At 42.3% G+C, this 24,035-nt stretch overlaps 1 protein-coding gene across 2 annotated transcripts in view; it reads left to right on the forward strand.

The window, feature by feature from the left end:
* KLHL32 (kelch like family member 32) overlaps positions 1-24,035 on the forward strand; it is a 228,100-nt gene that overhangs the window by 137,853 nt on the left and 66,212 nt on the right. The gene's annotated exons all lie outside the window — the stretch shown is intronic.

Genomic DNA, 24,035 nt, shown 5'->3' on the forward strand with positions numbered 1-24,035 from the left:
TGGCTTTTAACCTGGTGACATTTGAAGCTGCTGAAATGTTGAAAAAGGGTTATAATGGTAATAATCATCTTCAACTTATTTCTGAACTGCCTCTTTCACCAGGCCCATGAAACAGATCTGAATAAGTCAATAAGTCCAACCCTTACATCATTAATAAGAAATGCCTATCAACTGGGTATCATTGTAGTAAGGGAAAGTGTCAAGGCAACCAAATGAAACAGTCTAATGGTATGAGATGCAGTATAGGTTGGAACTCCATGAACCTGTCACTGATCCTATCCCAGACTCTGTCCACGCTCCTGACAGTCTCCTTATAACCTTATAATGTAAGTAAAGCTATTACACCTATAAAATGCAGCAATTTAAACATTTTAAATGCAGATTTTCATTATATTTAGAATAAGCATTCTTTCTGGTAAACTAAGAAAAGATTTCTGAGATATAGCTCAGAAATAAAAACAAATAGAAACCTTACAGCCACAACAGTTGAAGATTTGTGCTGCAGTCAATAGAAGTCAATAGAATTTTGTAATTTTATTTTCCTGTGATTTATGTGGCTGTTTGAGTGACAGCTATTTCTACAGTGTCCGCTTATTAGTTATTATCACTGCCTCTAAAGGTTACTAATACTGTTATGCACAGTGTTTATAACTTGTTCATTGCTAGAGGCTATACTTTTTTATTCATGGTCATTGTGAATGAATTAACTATGACCATAAATATCAACCACTTCAGTGCAGTCGTCCAGAATGCAATAAGGATCTATTTTGCTTTATCTAAGTAAATAAGTAATTTCACTCAGAAAACCCAATAGAGAAGAATCAAATTTAGAGCTGTAATATCGCCTGAAGTATAGCTAAGTTCATCATTTTTGCAAAGGTTATACTAGTAATGCAATATACCATGGAAGAATCTAATATGCATTGCAGGTGAAGATTGGGGAGAACCGAGGATTAGTGTCAGGGTGTTTTATATAACCAATATGTGATGGACAGGCTGGAGACAGAGCTACAGAATCTCATTACATTGCTGGATTGTTCATTACTGACTATTCTCAGTAAAATAAAGTATGCACCGACTTTGACAAATCTCCATTCTATTGTCTTAAATGAAGCTAAACAAATCAGCACAGAACAATTAGGTAGGTGCCCAACAGAAAGGATCACTGGAAGCTCTGTGAGTGCGCTGTGGGGGCGGGGGGGGCCTCAGTGCCCCCACTCACTCAGGCTTTGTGCTTCCACAACCCACTACATCTTACCTTAACAAATGGGATCATGGGGATTGCATCTCCTGTTCCTCATTTTTGGTGTGTTTGCTAGGCAGTGAAGTCATAGCCAAGTGCCAAACTCCTAACGTATTACATATATGGAGGAGCAGCTGCAGCTGGCAGCTTCAGAGTTAAGAGTCTGTCAGCTGCTGATCCGTGACTGTGGCCAGCACCCAGTGTAGGAATCCTGCGGGAATTTTAAAAGACTGAATGACATTATGTACAGTACTCAGGGCCTGATTCTGAGTAACTGTGCACCTGGACAATCCATGTTGTTATAAGTATAAAAGGGTGCATGGGAATGTGATGGTATTTTTTTTTTAATTATACTGTGTTTATATAGTCCTCTTTACACCCCTATTTTATTGTCCATGTGTATATCATAAATAGTGATCCTCAGTCTTATATAGTTTACCTTTACCCATCCATCCATTAAACTATTATTAATATGCAGTTGGTCTTGTATTTGATTCATTTAATTACCTTCAACATTAGTGCAAGGTGTAATACATACAAATGTATATCATTAAAGATAATACATCAACAATAATGAACTTATGTCCACATATAGGGGAAGGTGGAGCTAGTTGTTACAGAGGCAATTTTTTACAGCTGAGCGCTCGCAAGCGGGTCAATGGGAGGGAGGGAGCTCCGTCGTGCGCATGCGTGAGACCCGCATAGCGACGGCCAAGCCGTCGCTATGGGTCTCGCACCAAAGGGGGCGTGCTGTTGATGGTGAGTGACAGCACGCCCCCTTTGGTGGGCGTGCCAGGGGCGTGGCTGCCCAGACGGAGGCGTTCCCATGGGAACGCCTACCGTCTGGGGCTTGACCCACTGACATCACTAGTGATGTCAGTGGGAGTGCTTTTGGCTCTGATAGAGCCAAAAGCACTCCTGGGCTTGTGGCAGCGAGACCCTACCATAGGGTCTCATCGCAAGCCCGATGGTCGCGATGGTCTTGACCATCGCGACCATCTTTTTGGCCGCTCGCATAAGCTGTGGGTGGTCACCCACAGCTATGCGAGCGGCCAGGAGGCCGCTCCAATTTTAGGTAGGAGGGCCCTGATTCAGAGCGAGCGCTCTTGTCAGAGCGTCCGGCTCTGAATCAGGCCCCAAGTTTGAACATGTTACCGTCAGTGCTCAGCGAAACAACACTAACATAGACCTGTTTATGTAATAAGTACCTAAACAAACTATTTTTTCTTGTTCCAAAGTAATATTTTTCACCTAGATTTGAAGTCGTATCTTGGCTGGACTGTTGTAGTTAAGGGTCTATCATGCATTTTGTTAGAATCACAGACCATTACTGTATTTATTATCATTTTTATAATCGTGATTTGAAGCACGAAAATCAAACTTTGGCCATCTTGGTTATCTGACGCCACTTGGGGCAAGGAATACTTTGATTTATTTAAAGAAGTTACTGTTGGCCTTCACTTTGCTCCAGTATGAAAGACTGCATGACCACAAGCTCAATATGTGTTTAATACAAAACTACATCTTGGGCTCCTTTAGGACCCTTTCAACATCTCACAGTTCTTTTACTTTATGGCAGACCTTCATCTGTGTCCGTTACAACACAATTTGGGTCATTGCAGACCTTTTTTCCAAATCAGAACATTTTGTTCCTCCTCAGTTAGCAAACTTATTTATCAAAGAAGTGTTCAGGTGGTTTTCCAATAGGTATAAGGCCTGATGCAGAGCTGCCCGTAATGTTGATGCCGCACGCAAGCAGCCGATGTTTTCAGTCTGCGCATCGTCTAAGTGGCACTGCACATGCGTACCAATGGTTACCGCTGGGAGCCGCAGAACAAATTTGGACATGTCATGGTCTGCAACTGCCCAGTTGCATATAGACAGGTGGCCATGTTCAGGCAGAGATTCTGCACCTCCATAGGGCTGGGGCAATCTCTGATGGTGTGATTGATGTTCAACTGATAGTGTGTTCTAATACACACAGCAGCATTTCACCCTGAAGCCAAGGGTTGTCTCTGTATGGATGCTATTGGCTACAACAGTCGTACTGCGGCAAAAGATGCAGCCATGGCTGCTATAGCATGCATCTCTGAATCAGGCCCATAGTTTCTGATCAGAGTTACTGCCTCAGAGTGGAGGCAGTTGCAGCAGTTATGCTAATTGGCATATATAAGTATAGCTGCTTCCCCTCTATATGCTATGTAAGGTAATGGAACATGCCCGTACTGTAATCGGGCTACATCAGACTGCCCCTTCCCTCCCCCGCTCTGTTTATCAAGCTTTCCTGTTGAACATACGTCTAACTCTACACAGGTCCAAAGTGTATTTAAAAGATGGAGTCTTCGTGTTGTGTTAACTAAATTCTGCACAATTTTGTAGATTAGCTTAAAAAGAGGCAGAAGTGGTGGGACAAAAACAAATCTATTGTGTCAGATTATGAAATGCAAATTTTTAAACAAGTCTATTGTCTCCTAAAGAAACACTATCACCAGAATGACTGTTTGGAATCCTTTTTATTGTACAGTACAGTAGTGGATGAATCAATGTTTTTCAAAAAATAATCCCCTCACCAGCAATTGCTCAGGGCTGTGCCCCTCCAGCATCTCTGCCATCTAGGCTAGCGTGGAGCACTGAGGGTGGCAAGTACAGAAGGGCAGCTACCCAGTAGCTATGCCTATTCTTGTCCCTCATCACGTTTATAAAATAAAATGTTCACAGTTTTTCAAATTAAGTTTCAGATGATCTGAAGTAGTGTAAATCCCTGCTGCTAGAAACAAATGTTAATGCCTGTAAATCCAGTTCATGTATGTATCTGACCTTTATTTGTACAGCTTTAAAATGTGACAGTTGTCTAGTCTACAGGTGTTCTCCATAAGCAGTATGCTGAACAGAGTTTTAAGAGAATCAAAATAAGATAGGGCATTAGTGCAAAGAATAGAAAAGGAACAGATATATGAATGTTCATGGGATTGATATTACTGAACCTGACATTTTCTTAATCAGCCCCTGCAGTGTGTTCTAGTATCCTGCCAGCATTGCTCTGCTAAAGTATGTAGGGAATGGAGTTTTCAAATCAGAGCCTGGTAGTCAGGATATTAATATCTGACTGGTTAGGACATAGATAAGGCCTCCTGCAGGACCAATGTAACAGTCAGATTCTAACTTAAATGAGTATGGTGGATTTTCGTGTTAAGTCTCTTTCAACCTATTTTCTAAAAGATCACTTTCCTGATACTGTAGCTTTACCACACTTGTACTCTTTTATGTATTGCAATCTATATGGAAATGTACAACAATGATTTTACTATACTAATTAATGATGTATGGTAAAATCTGTACCTTGTGCTCAATATTTATTTGTGGTATACATTAATTTAAAATGTTGCATGTACTGAATGTTTCAAAACGTGATAAGGCCCCCATGTAACAGAATATTTTATATGTAAAAGTGTCAACTCTGTTTTCTTGTGTGACTGTTTTGCAAATGGTTTAGGGCTAAATTTACTTTGTGGCACTTTTCAAAATCACCACATCTTCATCGATTTCGGGTGCTTTATTTACAGTACATGGGCAATTATATGCAATATAAAACATGCTTACACAGTAACTGTAGTCAGGGCCGGTGCAAGGTTTCCAGGGGCCCTAGGTAAGATTTCACCAACTGCCCCTGCTTCCTCCAATTCATAATATGCCACGCATCAGTTTCCCCAGTTTATAATATACACACCTCAGTATCCCACATTTATAATATACTATATAGAATATGCCACACAGCAGAGAACCAAAATCATAATGTACCTCATAACACTGCCACAAATTCATTGTATGAATTTAATTATGTAATTCATTTTTTATTTGTGGACTCAGTGGCGCCCTCCAGTGGCCAGTGCCCCTAGACGGCTGCCTAAAACTGCGTAATTGTAGCACCGGTCCTGCCTGTAGTCCTTACTCTTAAGAAAGAAAATGTATGTCTAAACTCACGTTAGTGGTAGGGTGTGGTTTCAGTCCAGGCTTGCTTGAACACTGTTGGACCATATGTGTGAGGACTGATGGCATTCAGGCTGTTACAGCTCAGTTTCCCACATGAAGACCTGGAAGCAGCAGTGCCAAAGCCGTTTTGTAGCATTGGCAAGAATTGCTACAATTTTGCACCTACAGGCCCTTGTGAGTAGAGCACCACAATCAAGCTGAAAGAGCACAGGTTGTGGCAACAATACTGCTTTTCCGCGGATTAGATCTTGTTCTCTTTGAGCCATATTCACTATGGAGGGGGCCCCAAACCTGTGAGGTAAATTGGTCAGGAGATAAATCTCTCAGCCAAGATTTAGTGGTGCTGGGGTGAAGGGGTGTCTGTACCTTCCCTCACCCTGGCATTGTATAGACAGGAAGAAAATACCCCCATTGCCACTGTTATATGGAAATTATCCCCTGCTAACACAGTATGCAGTCATAATGTCAACAGCAGAAGGTCAACATAGATGATGGGGACATTTGTTAAAATGTTGACATCATTAATGTCGCCACCTGCACAATTTCAACATTGACAGATTGATGACATTGGAATTTTCAACATTGCCATAATGTCTGCATTTCCATTAGGGTTAGTGTTAGTATTAGGGTTATGGTTAGGGTTAGGCAGAGAATCAAACTACCATAAAAGCACATTGTTGACATTGCAACAATGTTGACATCACATATGTGTCAGCATGGTAAATGTCGACAAGGTGGATGTTAACATTCTTATGTCAACATAATGATAACATTAACATAATATATCACACTCCTGCCAACATGTGTAAAAAATGTGTCTAAAGAGCAAAAGCAATCTCATGTAAGTGTTAGAACAGGACACCCTAACCCTAACCCTCCCTCTTTAGTGCCTAACCCTAACCATAACCCTAGTTCCTAACTCTAACTTTCCCCCTAACCCCAATACTTACCGTTGAGATGCCGACACCGGGATTCTGACAGATATTGGGATTCCGGCGCGGGCATTCTAAACGCCGTCATGGTAACTGTAGAGATTTTTATTGTATCCCATTCTTTATCAAGTTAAATGTATATTCATGCATGTTATTCCTTTTGTAAATGTGCAGAAAATTAAAGAGAATATTCTAATAACTTGAAATTTAGTACTTGGGGTAAGAAAAAACCTGAACCCATTGCTGTCAAGTTTAACCATATAAGGTAACCTAAAATATTTATTTCCCTGCTTCCCAATTTAGAATTGCATCCTGTGCATATTTCCCTCTATTTATGGTTCTGATAATATTTAGAACATGTTAAGAAACAATTAAAAATATAATATTTCTAGCTTAAATAAGTACAAAACAAGTCCCTTATTCATGCACAGAATAAAAATGGGACTATATTTTGCCTGGATTTATAATTTGATGTTGTAAATGCTGAGCTAAAATTAGAAAGTATATTTATTTGTGAGTCACACATAGGATCTTGTTATACCTAGCAGTAGGAACCATAATGATGTTTCTAATATGGCACAAAATACTGTAGTTCCTTAAAGAATTTACAGGAAAAGGGCCGTTAAAAATACATACCAAGCTTATACGGTAGTCAAACTTGTTCTTGCCCTCGTTTACAAGTGTGTACATACAATTGTTTAATACACTGTAAATAAGCAATGCCTTTAGCCCTCATTGCTATAAGATAACCACAAGTGATAATTGTGCAGCTGTATTTTATATTTAAATGTCTGACTTTATGAGCAATATTTCTTAACTAGCATTTTCCTGTAGCCTCTTCTCCCTCAAACGTGGGAAAAGCTACAATGGCACTAATGCTGCATGCTTTAGCTTCCAGTGTTATTGGATTTGATTTGATTCCTCAATATACAAATTCATGCTGAATATTTTCAAAAGATGATCCTTATTTGCTGGGTAACACGCTCCTTACCTAGCTCTACTGATTGGTATGCATGATTGTTTTACATCACATGATTTAGGTACTGTAACTACATAAAATATGTGGTGCTTGCCTGTTACCTGACGATACACAATCTAGGTGTAGAAAACTGTTCTGCTAATCAGACAACAATAAGAGATTAGGTTACATACAGCAAATCCATACTCGTTTTGCAGTTTTGAAAAGCAAATTTGTTGGAATTAGGCTACACATCCACTTATATCTCCAGCTAATAACTCCACCTGAGCGTTTATAAGTCTGTTGTGTCAAAACTCATAGCATGTCAAAGATTTTTCTAGAGGTCCTCATACAAGGAGGACATGGGGGAGCCATGATTTTAAGAGTCATTTCACATTGTAAATGAGAAAAGAGAGGGACGACTGTTCATTTGCACCAATCATGCTTTCCTTTCATCTGCTCTGATTAGGCTTGGTGCGGTTTCATCAAACTACTCTATCACTGAGCTGTCACTCGAGCCTTCTGTTGATTGAAAACAATCAGTGCTCTGATGGCACAATTATTCTGACCCTTTAACTAGAGGCTGCTGTGATAATGAAAGGTTGATTATGATAGTTTGTGCCTCTTTCAGTTTGCCAAGAAGGTTAATTTGGGCATCAGACGGATGTTTAATGGGTCCTCGCTGCCTACACTGAGGTAAATGAGAACGTGCAGTCTTCTATATTGCGTGGATATAGTTTGCCTGCCAATCACTGTCATTTAGTCTTTGTGCTTTACACTCCGGAATCACATTTTATTTTTATTTTTTTTATCCGATTGGATTTAATTTATTCACTGCCCTGAGGAAGTTCTATCACTCAGTGACCTTCATAGCAGCCTTTCTAGTTCCTTTTTTTCTTATCCTTTTTTTTCTCCACATGAAGCTGAAAAACATAGCAGGAGCCAATTATATTTTATTCTTCTCTCACATAGATTAAAGAAACAATAGTTTGTGGTTACTTATGGATCGCACATTTGTGCGCATTTCCCAATTGTCATAATATAAGAAACATACTCCAAGTTATCACTTTACTATTCTATATGCACACAAAGGACCACTTAGCTGATAATCATGGCAGTTTGATGCTCAGTAAATGTATTAATATGACATCATGTGTAACATAGCAGTGATAGTACATTGTGATAAATGGGGCCTGATTCTGAGTCACATAAAATGCCGATATTCATGCAGATGTTCTGTTTTTCAACTGCGCATGCTTTCAAGTAGCTAAAGAGTCATCCCACAGTGTGTACACACAGAGTTGCAGTTGCGATCTAGGTGCATGCTCTCAGAAGTGTATTGGGCATTCACATGAGCATGAATTTCATCCCCAGTGACAGAGAACAGATGGTGGGTTCTGTAGAGGGGGAGGACTATGGACCTTATTCAGAGGCGGCCGTACGGTCTGCGACCGAACGGCCTCCTCTATGTTTTGCCAGTGCGCATGCGCATGAGGGAGCCGGCTCCTTCGAAAGCATGCGTGAGACCTGCTATGACCGACAGCGCCGATCGTAGCGGGTCTCTTTCCAAAGGGGGCGAGCTGTCGATGTTGATTGACAGCTCGCCCCGTTTGGAAGGCGGGCCGGGGGGGGTGGCAGCCCAAATGGAGGCATTCCCATGGGAACGCCTGCTGTTTGGGGGAGGCCCCACTGACATCACTAGTGATGTCAGTGGAGAGCTTCCGGCTCTGACAGAGCCAGAAGCTCTCCGGGGCTTACGACAAGTGAGACCCTACCCTAGGGTCTCGTCATAAGCCCCGATGGTCGCGATGGTCTCTGACCATCGCGACCATCATCCGAGCGGTCGTTAGAGCTGTGGGTGTTAACCCACAGCCTAACAACCGCAACAGAGGCGGGCGGTCAGGATGCAAGTGGCCGCCCAGTTTCTGAGCGACCGCTTGCATCCTCCGACCGCCTCTGAATGAGGCCCTATATCCCTGGCTATAATTTGTTCATGGCTTCCGACAACCTCCTACAATATTGGAGGTTCAGGGGTCCACTCTTTAATGCACTATTTTTTAGGGGCTCATTCTGAGTTGAGAGCAAAGCAAAACAATGCAGGCCCCAGACCCAGGTCATATAGTTGTCTATCAAGTTCCTGAAAATGCACACTAAGCAATTGTCTGACTTGTTTCCTGGCCTGAAAAGAGTGACTCATCAGCGCTCATACAGATAGTCTCTGTCTCTCCACATGGATATGATCCAACTCCCACACTCCCCCATTTTGCCCTCACTGGCACAGCTGAGTTAATCAGTGAGCACAGCACTGTTAGATAGTAGGTATTACCTTCATTACAGCCTTTGCAAAGTAATCTGGGGGCGGCGGTTGATCTCTGAGATTAGGACTGTCCCAAAAAGGGGCAGTGTGCTGAAATAAAAAAATCTCCACTCAAAGTTTAATTTCCTTAATTAGGAAGTATCCCCTTCAGGTAGGAACCGATTGGTCATCACCCCCGTCACCTGTCTTTTACACTCATTTTAATTTCAGATATTCTCATCACTGGAGGTTCTGATAACATCAGACTGCCATGTAAGATTCAAAAATTGGCAATCGGGATAGAGCACTAGATAAGACAGTGACATTCCATTTTCAGTAAGTGGTGTGTATTTGTGGATGTAAAGATGTTAAGCGGGGTGCGTGTAGGGGATGTTATAATGTACAGGGGCACTGTGTGGCATAATATCTATGGGCAACACTACAATGTGTCATATAATTTGAACAGGAGGCACTACAATGCGACATAAGATGAACTGGGGCTACGTTATGGTATAATGTGAACTGCGGCACTACTATGGGGCATAACATTTACAACTGCTGAGGAGAGAGGTGTCTCTCTAGAAGCATTACAGTACTTCAATATGTTGCTTTGGGGCCCACAAAATTCTAGCTATGCCCCTGACGGGTTGGGTATGAAATGCTGGCAGTCAGAATACCGACAGCTGCATCCTGACAGTCAGAATCCTGACCACGGAAGGTAAGTATGATAACCCTCTCCCTAACCAACCTTTCCCACAGCCTAACTCCCCCTCCCCTCCGTAACCTAACCTTAGCCCTTCCTCCCCATAACCCTAATACTTACCGTCAGGATGCTGGACCTGGGATTCCGACTGCTGCAGGGATTCCAGCGCCGGTATCCTGAGCTCCGGCATCCCGACCGCCGGGATGATAACTACATGCCACCTTGACTACATCTTAGAGCAAGTTCTCATTAGTGGGCCATAATGCCTCTTTACAAAACACAAGGTGAATTTGCAAATGTAACTCAAAAGCTACATACAGTACAGTGTATAAATACTGCTAAAGTGAACAGCACAAAGCAAGCAATAGTGCAGATTTTGCTGCTATCAGGTGTCTTATAGTGTTAGAATTTAGCAAAACAAGAGCTGTTTTTAGCTTTAGGACTGAATGAAACCTGCACTAGAGGCCAAATCCATAGGCGTGTTATAACAACTGGCTCATTGTTGGGCACCATTAGCACTCCTTCAATAAAGAACTGGTTGTTACTGCAATGAGTTTTTCAGATTCAGAACATTGCTCATTATTATTATTATTATCATTTATTTATATGGCGCCACAAATGTTCCGCAGCGCCTTACAAAGTACATAAACAAGTTGTAGACAAGCGACTTACAGAACAATACAAGATGGGACATGGATAATATATATTGCTACATTAGTGACCATAACACCCAGATAAGCAACAGAACATAAGCAACCAAGTGTTAGGTGCCCTAGTGGTGAGTAAGAAGATGAAACTAAAGTAGGGAGAAGCGGGTAGAGAGCCCTGCTCGTAAGAGCTTACATTCTAAAAGGGAGGGGAAGACAAACAAGGGTGACACAGATGGGGTAGATGTGGAGGAAAGAGCATGTAGCAGGGAGGTAGAATGACAGCTGGAAGGCTTTGATGAAGTAGTGGATCTTGAGAGCATGTTTGAAGGATTGCAAAGAGGTGGAGAGTCTGATGGGGAGAGGGAGAGAGTTCCAGAGGTGGGGAGCAGTGCGGGCAAAATCTTGGAGGCGAGAGTGGGTGGAAGTAATCAGCTGGCATGAAAGGCGGCGTGCATTAGTTGAGCGAAGAGAGCGGAGAGGAGAGTGAAGGGAGATGGGATCAGAGATGTATATGGGGGTAGATTGGGTGAGGGCTTTGTAAGCAAGCATGAGAACCTTAAATTGGGTTCTAAAAGGGAAGGGGAGCCAGTGGAGGGCTTGTAGGAGAGGAGATGCAGATGTAGAGCATTTGGAGAGGAAGATAAGCCATGCAGCAGCATTAAGGATGGACTGGAGAGGAGAGAGATGGGTTTTGGGGAGGCCAGATAGGAGGAGGTTACAGTAGTCCAATCTGGAGATGACCAGTGAGTGTATGAGGGTTTTTGTAGCATCCTGGGTGAGATAGGGTCTGATCTTAGAAATATTTTTGAGATGGAAATGACAGGACTGTGAGAGGTTCTGGATATGTGGTTTGAAGGAGAGGGATGAGTCCAGGATAGCTCCAAGACAGCACACCTTGGGACTAGATGAGTTATTCCATCAATTGATAAAGAAATAGTGGGAGGTGAGGTTATGTGGGAGGGTGGGAATACGATCAGCTCTGTCTTAGCCATATTAAGTTTAAGAAATCGCTGGGACATCCAGGAAGAGATGGCAGAGAGACAATTGGAGATACGAGACAGAAGAGAGGGGGAGAGATCAGGGGAGGAAAGGTAGATTTGAGTATCATCAGCATAGAGATGATAATGGAGGTCAAAAGAGCTGATGAGTTCACCTAGAGAGGAAGTATAGAGGGAGAATAGGAGAGATCCAAGAACAGAACCTTGGGGAACACCTACTGTAAGAGGCTGTGGGGGAGAAGAGGAGTCAAGACAGGAAACGGAGAAAGATCGGTCAGAGAGGTAGGATGACAGTCAGGAGAGGGCAGTGTCACGTAGACCAAGGGAGTGAAGGATATTCAGCAGGAGAGGATGATCCACAGTGTCAATAGCAGCAGAGAGATCATGGAGAATGAGAAGAGAGTAGTGGCCCTTTGATTTGACAGCAAGGTGGTCGTTGCTGACTTTCATGAGGGCAGTTTCAGTGGAGTGGAGAGAATGGAAGCCAGACTGAAAAGGGTCAAGGAGGGAGTGGCAGGAAAGAAAAGCGGTAAGGCATTTGTAGACAATCCGCTCAAGGAGTTTGGAGGCAAATGGGAGGAGAGAGATGGGTCAGTAGTTAGAAAGAAGGTTAGGATCAAGGGTAGGTTTTTTAAGAATGGGGGAGACAAGGGCATGCTTGAATGCAGAAGGAACAGTGCCTGATGAGAGGGAGAGGTTAATGAGGTGGGCAAGATGGGAGCAGGCAAAAGGCGAGAGGAAGCAGAGAAGTTCACTATCTGTACACCCCTGTACATGTAATTACAGGACAGAACAGCTGTATCACATAATCTCCCCCACTTACTGTAGGGCCTGATTCAGCGATGTATGCTAATGCAATTGCAACTGCGATCTCTCACGGATCTCAATTGCGAAAATATGAATTAATCGCTTGATATCCAGTGCTTAGAGACGCCCACTGAAAGCATAACACATCCGCCACTCGCGCACAAAATCGGAAACATTGAATGCAGATCCGCCATCAGCCTTCTGAGTAATGCTGGGTACACACTGGCAGATACATATATATATATATATATATATATATATATATATATCTTGTGTGCGTTGGCCGGTGTGTAACGGGACCCAGATGATGGTTGTGTGCATGAACAATCATCATCTGCTGATACTGTAAATCTGCAGATCACTCGAACTGCATATATGTCGGTTAGGTGTGTACCCAGCTTAAGTCTAACATGCTGCAGACACAGCTTGTCTCCAGACACACAGTGGGCTCTCCTGCTGCAAACAAGGATGCAGTGGGTAAATTTATGTATGTCCTGAAAATGGCGCTTAAACGGTGCAACGCGCCTACAATTTTCTAACCACCCCCCATTACCTCCCAAAAATACTGACTACCTGTCACTCATTTTGCGAGTTTAATCCTCTGTGTGAGCGTAATCACAATTCACTTCTGCACATGCAAACGACGACCTTACATGCATGCGCAATGGCAAACATTCACTCAATCTGCGTAAATAGTCATTGCATCCATCTCTGAATCAGGCCCTTAGTTCAGGGCCTGATTCAGAGTTGTAAGCTAATGCTGCCGCTGCTGCGTCTGTGTACGCAGCTACTGTGCAAAAGTATGCAAAAGTCACAGTTGCCGGGATTTGTATTGAGACTTCCACCTGTGGCTTTGCAAATCCAAGCAACTGCATATAAAGATGAATTATTAGTCGCAGATCATTCGATTGTCACAGTTCTGAGTTACCCTATTGCTACTCAAAATGGCCACAGAAACCGAGATGACAGAGCTATTTTTACTGCGTATGGGATCGCAGACACAGGCTGTGACATGCCCCAAAAATGATTGCGACATGCCAGCATTCTTTGCCGCCACTCCCCTTTATCTCCCACAAACATTCCCTGTCAATCACACTGCTTATAAATAGTTGCTGCGAGCGACTTTAGTAGTGTACCTTGATGCATGTGCAGTTTATTGATAATCGCTCAACTGCAAAAATATCGGAATTGTGTACATCTGTTATATCCCCACATTCACAGACACAAAAATGTTCACAGAATAAACTGCAACAAAGAATGTGGTTTAAAAGGTGAACCATGCTATATATCACATATATATACACTGAAGTGCCAAAAGTCATGGGATAGATGCCTGGTATCATGTAGGACCCCCTCTAGCCCGGCGAAGTGCAGCAACTCCACTTGGCATCAATTCCACAAGTGGACGGAAGACCTCTTAGAAGCGAATTAACCTCTCCACCACGTCCCATAAATTCTCAATTGGGTTCATGTTGGGAAAACATGGTGGCCACACAAGCTCTCCAGAATGCTCCTCGAACCAATTCTGGATAACTTGGGACTGATGACACGGTGCAATATCCTGCTGGAATATTCCATCGTTGTGGGGGTACATGAATGGCTTCAAATAGTCATCAAGCAATGCAACATAGCAGTTACCGGTCAATGACGTGTTCAAGTGGGCCAGCGGACCCATTCCATGCCACTTGACAACACTCCACACCATTATGGAACCACCACCAGCCTGCATGGTGCCTTGTTGACAACTTGCTTCATGGGTTCTGTGCCACACCCAAACCCTACTATCAGCCCAAAACCACTGAGCTGTGACTAATTGGACCATACCACATTGCCATTCCTCCAGGGTACAATTAGTGACATCATGAGGCCATGTGAGGTGCTGTGTACGGTGTCTTTGTGTTAATAGGGGCACTCTGGGTATTCTGCTCCCATATCCCATGGAAGCTAAAGAACACTGCACTGACCTGCTGTACATGCATCTGGTACCTCCTGCATTGTATGTGGATATGATTTGAGCCAGTGTTGCTTGTCTGTTACCACAGACATTTCTGTCCAGATGCTGCTGGTCACGATCATTAAGCACCCATGGTCGGCCACTGCGTTGTCCACGGTGGGTGGTAATGCCTTCCATGACATATTCTTGGTACACACAAGACACCGTAGATTGACGAATGTTGATTGTCCACACAACTTCAGAAATGGAATGTCCCATCCTTCGAGCACCCACTATCATGCCCTGTTTGAACTCCGATAATTTACATTGCCTTGCCATGAGCAACCTAGCCAGTGTTCAGACTGACTCACGAGATGTCAGGTTACAACTAATGCAGGTCTGGCGTTTGCAAGACATCACAGTATGGTGACGCCACCTACCATTACCTTTGCATACTGCTATCCCATGATATATATAGTGTTGAAACTGGATTATTTGCTGAGACAAGATCAGTTTAAAATTGAATCGCAGCGACACCATCTTGCGACTGGCCGCAAGACGCCATTTTGCGAATGGCCGCCTAAGCTCCATTTTAGATAAACTCACACTTTAGTACATGTGGCGATAATACTATTAGCATCATGCAATTGCATCCGTGACCATCGCCATAAGTTACAGCGATTCACCAAAAGCCCATTTCATGACTTTACGTATTATAAAGGATATATTTCAGAAATGGCTTTACAGTATGTCAAAATTGGTTTGCATTAGCTGAACAGAGCAAATGGCCAAGTGACAACTAGCTTGTGTAGATAAGCTTCCTGGATAACGTCTGCTCTCACTCCAGGTGGCCCGGCTAGAATACACACCTTACATTAGCAGGCTTCCTGCAATGAAATAACTTCAAAGACTAGAGTGTTATCTTAGGTTTGTGTCTTGTAGCTGGGTTAATTTGCATCCACACCAGAGTCTGGGAGAATAAAGAGTTTTTCTTTTGAGCCTGGGAAAGGTGGGGGCTGCTGACAGAGGGGGCATGTGGAACTATCATGCTCAGCATTTCACACTGCTAGATGTTCACTTAGAAAGTGAGATTTAAGTGCACCATTCCTCCTACACACATTAATACGAACAATTGCGCTGGTAACTAATCGCATATTAGCTAATGCATAAGATCCTGTATGAAAACACTGTTTTATTAGCTTCATGCGCACGCATCTGCCCCAAGTTAACTAGCATCTTTACATCACACCCCGCATACTCACACATTACATATTCACACATAAGGTTTAATAAGCTTTAAAGTATAAGATTTAAGTTGGTTCAGTTAGTATAAATGCTGTGAAATAAAGATATTTGATAACTAAGGTTTTATACATGCTAAGAAAGCCGTGTTTGGTTTCGTACTGATGCGTACTCTTTCAACAGAATTCCGGTACTATCAGTGTGGAGATCGCATTATGCATTCTCAACTTATGGACCGCAGAAACTTCAAGCAACAAAATGTATAACTGTTAGGATTTTGCATGGGGGCGGGAGGGCAGAGACCCCCAGTTGTTAGAGGCTGGGTGAGTCTATTTGAACCAGCCTGTTAAACTCTCTGTAACAGATGCTTCCTCCCTGGGAACCAATGACATCAGCAACAAACTTCTCTATTGTCCTGTCTATTCTGGGGGGGTATAAATATGTGTGCTCAAACACTGGGTTTATAGTCTTCTTGCTGAATGCTGAATGACGACGGGGTTTCTTGCTGATGCCTATCATCTGGTCCGGAAGCGCTGCGTATGCATACTGTACTTGGGGTCTGTATAATTCCTTTGCGTCTAATTGTGTCTGGATCAATAGCGTGTAACTGACTGTACTTTTTTACTTGAATAATACTTTGTGCTTCGGAACCACACGTTCCAAGTCTGGAGCCTTTTATTTACTGTATGCCTGCGTACGCAAATTGGCGTCATCCTTAGAGGTTTATAGGTAGGATTTTAGAAGGTACAGGCAGGGGTATATAGAGGTTCATTTCAATATCGTCAATAGCCACATAGGTTGAGGTTTAGTTGGATTAATAAATTGGCTTGTTGGCATGAAAATCTGGTAATGTATGGGAGTAAATAACAATCAACCATTTGCTCCCAAACAAACCGAAACAGTCATTCAGATAAATTGGTTAAATGCCGATTTTGCTCCCATACTTTACCAGATTTTAATTCCAACCGGCCAGCTAGTTGGACAGTCTATACCAGTTTAACAAACATACAGATTTTTTAATTTTTGTTATCTACTATTTCTTTGTATACTTACAGTACCAGCTGTGCCTTCTGCTTGAAACCTAGAAAAAAGAAATTGCAACATGAGTTTATCTCAAAATAAAGGAAAAACATTTTAAATGATAAGAGTAAAATATATAGAGTATTCCTTAAGTATAACTTCCAGTAATCATCATCACAATCTGTAAATGCCATACACAAAATCAATTTGAGCCTTGAGTTACTTATATGGTACACGCTATGCTTCTGCTGACTGACTAGCTGTTGACATTTGCTTTTGATAAACTGTAGAGAAACTGTGTGTTTTAGCTTAATAGTTAATGATGCTATGTAATTTTGAAGGAATGCGTAGTGTATCTCCTCGGAAACAGTACATACAGTATGTTCTGTAAATTATAGGTGGTTTACACAGAACATATGAAAGAAAATATTGTGTTTCCTGCAGGCTCCAGAATCCTGAAGCACTTATTTACCTGTATTTTTGATGCTTTTTATTTTCTGATAGCAAATTTCTACTTAGTTGCCTGATGGATATGTAGTGTAATGGCCAAGACTCCTAAAATGCCAAATCTTGACCTTGCTCTTCTTATACAGAAAGTGTAATGAACATGTATTTGGAACTTGCATTTGGTATGTGCTGCTTGTTATGTTTGTATTTATCATGCACTATGATGCCTATGCATTATTGATCATGGCAGAGTCACATTTATCAGTCCACATCATGGTGTTTTTGTCTTGTTTAACTAAACTATCCCGGCTATATATGAAGATGAACTTGCAGGCACAGTGGTTGCAAGAACTGCTGTCCTTGTGAGTTTATTCCTGGGCTTATTGGAGTCTTTCACATTTTTGTAAGACTCCTCCTAAGATTCTGACACTGAGCATGCACACAGTGCCAGTTACCGAAGCTAGACGAAGGCTGCAGGAAAGGGGTCCATAGGCATAAAGTGATTAATGCCATCTGAACATGGCGTTAACCAATGGGGCCAAGCTACACTTTCTGGAGTTTGGTACATACAGTAGTAGTCAGACCGTAGTCCCCATTTAGAATAATTAGCCTTTTGCAGCATTAAGCTACTGTTACATATAGGTCTATTCATTACGTTAATTATGGGGGTCTGAACAGACCCCAATAATTAACATACTAACGAGAGCCGGAGCAATTTAACATTAATCTGGCTCGGAGACAGCTGTTCCGAAAATCAGCTGTTGTCTCTGCAAGCGGCTTCACTGCTCCTTCTGGAGCAGTGAAACTTTTCACTGCTCAATTCGGTCACACATGCACACAAGAGCTCCAACGTCCAACGGAAGGAGCCGGACGGGCTGAAGGATCCAAAAGGATCCCTCTTGGCAACCCGGGACTCCTTCCAATAGGGAAGGAGCGGGTTGCGAGCCGCGAGTGGGAGCACTTACCTTCTGAAGATGGCGAACACTCCTGTATTTTCGGAGCTTAATGAATTCTGTCCCCATACTGTATAGGGACAGTGGGCCATTTTGTGATAGAAAAGTAAGCAGGAGATATCTGTGATATCTCCTGCTTTACCTTCTTGATGAATGGCCCAATAACTTAATTTCTACAATTGCAGGTGAAAATGTTCAAGTGTTGATGAATAGACCCCTCAGTCAGGATACATAAAATTATGCATAATCTGAAGATTCTGCATAATTTTATGAGAAGGGTCTTGATAAATAGCTTCTATGTATATAAATATTGAAGTAATTAACTTTTTCATAAATTTATACAGTATTCTCCAACCAGGGCCAGCCCGAGCCCAAATCTTTTGGTAAGCGAATATATAATTTGGCACCCCCTGGTGTACTTTTGTGCGTGCCTAAGGTGTGTGCTCGAAAAAAGTTAGTGGGTGCATCAGAAAAGTTGTACCCACATGCCACACACTATTTTTGTCACGCTGGAGGCATAGCCAGTGCCCCCCAAGGCTCTCTCTCCAGTGAATAGATGCTGCGCACATGCGCACGGCATTTATTCACCATTTACTTAAGCAGAGCAGGGGGTGAGAGAGGGCCTCAAAACTCCCCCTGCGAGACACTGCAGGCCGCAGCTGTGATGGTGGGACAGAGCCCTATATATATATATATATATATATATATATATATACAGTCAGGTGCATAAATATTGGGACATTGACAGAATTTTCATATTTGGCCTCTATTCACCACCACAATGGCTTTGAAATGAAACAAACAAGATGTGCTTTAACTGCAGACTTTCACATTTAATTTGAGGGTAATTACATCCAAATCAGGTGAACGGTGTAGGAATTACAACGGTTTCTATATGTGCCTCCCACTTTTTAAGGGGTCAAAAGTAATGGGACTATCAACTCAAAAGCTATTTCATGGACAGCTATTCCCTCGTTATTTCATTATCAATTAAGCAGGTAAAAGGTCTGGAGTTGATTCTAGGTATGACATTTGCATTTGGAATCAGTTGCTGTCGACTCTCAATATGAGATCCAAAGAGCTGTCACTATCAGTGAAGCAAGCCATCATTAGGCTGAAAAATCAAAACAAACCCATCAGAGAGAGAGCAAAAACATTAGGTGTGGCCAAATCAACTGTTTAGAACATTCTTAAAAAGAAAGAACACACCGGAGAGCTCAGCAACACCAAAAGACCCGGAAGACCACGGAAAACAACTGTGGTGGATGATAGAAGAATTATTTCCCTGGTGAAGAAAAACCCCTTCACAACATTTGCCAAATCAAGAACACTCTCCAGGAGGTAGGTGTATATGTGTCAGAGTCAACAATCAAGAGAAGAGTTCACAAGAGTGAATATAGAGGGTTCACCACAAGATGTAAACCATTGGTGAACCTCAAAAACTGGAAGACCAGATTAGAGTTTGCCAAACAACATCTAAAAAAGCCATTACAGTTCTGGAACAACATCCTATGGACAGATGAGACAAAGATCAACTTGTACCAGAGTGATGGGAAGAGAAGAGTATGGAGAAGGAAAGGAACTGCTCATGATCCCAAACATATCACCTCATTAGTGAAGCATGATGGTGGTAGTGTCATGGTGTGGGCATGTATGGCTGCCAATGGAACTGGTTCCCTTGTATTTATTGATGATGTGATTGCTGACAAAAGCAGCAGAATGAATTCTGAAGTGTTTCAAGCAATATTATATGCTCATATTCATTCAAATGCTTCAGAAATCATTGGACGGCTCTTCACAGTGCAGATGGACAATGACCAGAAGCATACTGCAAAAGCAACCAAAGAGTTTTTTAAGGCTAAAAAGTGGAATGTTATGCAATGGCCAAGTCAATACCCTGACCTGAATCCGATTGAGCATGCATTTAACTTGATGAAGACAAAACTGAAGGGAAAATGCCCCAAGAACAAGCAGGAACTGAAGACATTTGCAGTAGAGGCCTGGCAGAGCATCACCAGGGATGAAACCCAGCGTCTGGTGATGTCTATGCGTTCCAGACTTCAGGCTGTAATTGCCTGCAAAGGATTTGCAACAAAGTATTAAAAAGTGAAAGTTAGATTTAGGATTGTTTAGTTTGTCCCATTACTTTTGGCCCCTTAAAAAGTGGGAGGCACATATAGAAACCGTTGTAATTCCTACACCGTTCACCTGATTTGGATGTAATTACCCTCAAATTAAATGTGAAAGTCTTCAGTTAAAGCACATCTTGTTTGTTTCATTTCAAAGCCATTATGGTGGTGAATAGAGGCCAAAATATGAAAATTCTGTCAATGTCCCTATATTTATGCACCTGACTGTATATATGGGCCCTAGTTTGAAACATGAGAAAGTTATAATGAGGCAAGTTAGATCACAGGCTTCACTATTTCCAACAAACCTTTATATATTGCAAACAGGACATGTGATAAGACTTTGTCAAAACATACTGTACTATAATATTTAACCTATACAACTTGAGAAGCATCTCATGCACGTGAGGGTGACTGGCATCTCAGTGTCAAAAAGTATATTTAGGTCAACAACATCATAGTCAACATTTCAGGGCTACAAATGCACCTTTCTCAAGACACAATAATCGCATAACTGATGGAACTCCTACAGCAAACAAATAGCCAACTTACCCCTCCTTAACTAGAGAGAACACACTGAACATGTCCGCATCCGATCCACCCAGCACACACCCCGTGACGCCGAGATGTGAAAGCCACTCAACGGAACTCCAGCTAATAACAAAAAAAATTTGAACACTAGATCAATAAGTGAAAAAAAAAAAAATCAAATTATCAAAAAACAAAAATCCACTGTATCACAAAAAACTTCCAGCAAATCTTCAAATTCAGGCCTTTCGGTGATACTGTATCCAGGCGAGGAATCCATTTGGCTTCCCGTTTTAATAATTCTTTATTTCTGACACTTCCACATAATTTCTCAGGAACATGATCTATGGTCAGTTGACCTAAATATACTTTTTCTACTTTTGCTAAGACCCGGGGTGCCGCCTTTCTTATTCTTTCTGTATGTTTGGAGTGAATGCATCACTCCTATGGACTAGAACACCTGGGCACTTGAAAACACATTTAATATACTAACATTGCCAAAACATTATACCCACAGTAAAATAAAAAATACTTTGTATGTTGTTTATGGAGCTGCTGCTCTCACCATCTCATTTGTAATACCACAAGTGCATAAATATGGGGAAATTTCATTAGCTGTGAACTGATCACCCATATATTAGGCCTTTGTATTCAGGAGGCACACTAGTCAATCCTCAAAATACATTATGTAGTTAGGCAGTCCCGAAAAAAGTCAAACTTTTAAATGCTGTCAGAGCGTTCCATTAAAGCAGTAATTACTAGTTTATATTTTCTGGTTAACTCACCGCCATTGAATAAACTGTTACCTGCAATTAGGGGCTGTAAATGTGTGTAGGGGTGGCAGACTGTATAATCCCGGCGGTCCTTTTGTATATAGCGTTATGATGGTGGATCTCTGAACAGGGCAGCGATGGCAGCTGATCACCGGAGTGTCTACGGCAGTGGAAGATTTGTAGTTCCTGGCTCAGTGCTCCATAAAGCCGTTCCCTTGGCTGCAAGGGGTTGAGCTGGAAGCCGCGGTGCTCTACAGGCAGCTGTGTCATGGTGACACAGTCTGCCTGGAGGGAGCTTCGCTGCGCATGTCGCTGGCGTGGCCAAGCCAGGGCACCCTCCTCTATGTGGCGCCCTACTCGGCCACATAACCAGATGTGTCCACATACAGTGCATCCGGAAGTATTCACAGCACTTCACTTCTTCCACATTTTGTTATGTTACAGCCTTATTCCAAAATGGAATAAATTCAATTTTGTCTTCAAAATCCTACACACAATACCCCATAATGACAACGTGTAAATAGTTTTTTTTGACATTTTTGCAAATTTAATAAAAAAAAAAACCTACAAAATCACATGTACATAAGTATTCACAGCCTTTGCCATGAAGCTCAAAATTGAGCTCAGGTGCATCCTGTTTCCACTGATCATCCTTGAGATGTTCCTACAGCTTAATTGGAGTCTACCTGTGGTAAATTCAGTTGTTTGGACAGGCATACATCTGTCTATATAAGGTCCAACACTTGACAGTGCATGTCAAAGCACAAACCAAGCAAGAAGTCCAAGGAATGTGTAGACCTCCGAGACAGGATTGTCTCGAGGCACAAATCTGGGGAAGGGTACAGAAAAATATCTGCTACTTTGAAGGTCCCAATGAGCATAGTTTGGAACCACCATGACTCTTCTTAGAGTTGGCCGGCCATCTAAACTGTGCGATCGGGGGAGAAGGGCCCTAGTCAGGGAGGTGACCAAGAACCCAATGGTCACTCTGTCAGAGCTACAGCATTCTTCTGTGGAGAGAGGAGAACCTTCCAGAAGGACAACCATCTCTGCAGCAATCCACCAATCAGGCCTGTATATTAGAGTGGCCAGATGGAAGCCACTCCTTAGTAAAAAGCACATGGCAGCCCGCCTGGAGTTTGCCAATATGCACCTGAGGGACTCTCAGACCATGAGAAACAAAAGATTGAACTCTTTGGCATCAATGCCAGGCGTTATTTTTGGAGGAAACCAGGCACCTCTCATCACCAGGCCAATACCATCCCTACAGTGAAGCATGGTGGTGGCAGCATCATGCTGTTGGGATGTTTTTCAGCAGCAAGAACTGGGAGACTAGTCAGGATAGAAGGAAAGATGAGTGCAGCAATGTACAGAGACATCCTGGATGAAAACCTGCTCCAGAGCGCTCTTGACCTCAGACTGGGGCGACGGTTCATCTTTCAGCAGGACAACGACCCTAAGCACACAGCCAAGATATCAAAGGAGTGGCTTCAGGACAACTCTGTGAATGTCCTTGAGTGGCCCAGCCAGAGCCCAGACTTAAATCCGATTGAACATCTCTGGAGAGATCTGAAAATGGCTGTGCACCAACGCTTCCCATTCAACCTGATGGAGCCTGAGAGGTGTTGCAAAGAGGAATGGGCGAAACTACCCAAAGATAGGTGTGCCAAGCTTGTGGCATCATATTCAAAAATACTTGAGGCTATAATTGCTGTCAAAGGTGCATCAACAAAGTATTGAGCATAGGCTGTGAATACTTATGTACATGTGATTTCTTAGTTTTTATTTAATTAAATTTGCAAAAATCTCAAAAAAACTTTTTACACGTTGTCATTATGGGGTATTGTGTGTAGAATTTTGAGGACAAAATTAATTTATTCCATTTTGGAATAAGGCTGTAACATAACAAAATGTGGAAATAGTGAAGCGCTGTGAATACTTTCCAGATGCACTGTACATCTTACTTCCTTTCGTGTTAAACAGCCCTTCTAGTCATGCCATGCCGTGGCGTTACTCAGTAAAGCTGAGCATCTTTTCTTGCAAGTTATTACCTTCAAATCCTTGTTTTTCGCAAAGTGATGCAAATTGGACGCATAAGCAGCTTCTGCTGATTAAAATATTCTGTGTGCGACTGTGGTTGTATCTGCATGTGAAATGCTATGATACAGTGTCTGCAACTGTGACACTGTAACAGCATTTTGCATGCAGATAGAATTTTGCATATAGGTGTATTATGAGCAGCTTCTGTACTGAGTCATACTCAACGTTTTGCTCCCTCACAGTTGCCATCATCATGAAATGTTACCCCATATGTTACCCCATATGTTACCCCATATGTTACCCCATATGTTAGGTGCCTGGCGTTATAGAACAGTATTAGTGCTGCTACCGAGCAGTTTTTGGAGGTTTGAAAATAAGCTTTAGTGTATAATA

Source organism: Taudactylus pleione, unplaced genomic scaffold (assembly GCF_031769625.1).
Source record: "Taudactylus pleione unplaced genomic scaffold, aTauple2 ptg000015l, whole genome shotgun sequence".
NCBI classification, from domain to species: Eukaryota; Metazoa; Chordata; class Amphibia; order Anura; family Myobatrachidae; genus Taudactylus; species Taudactylus pleione.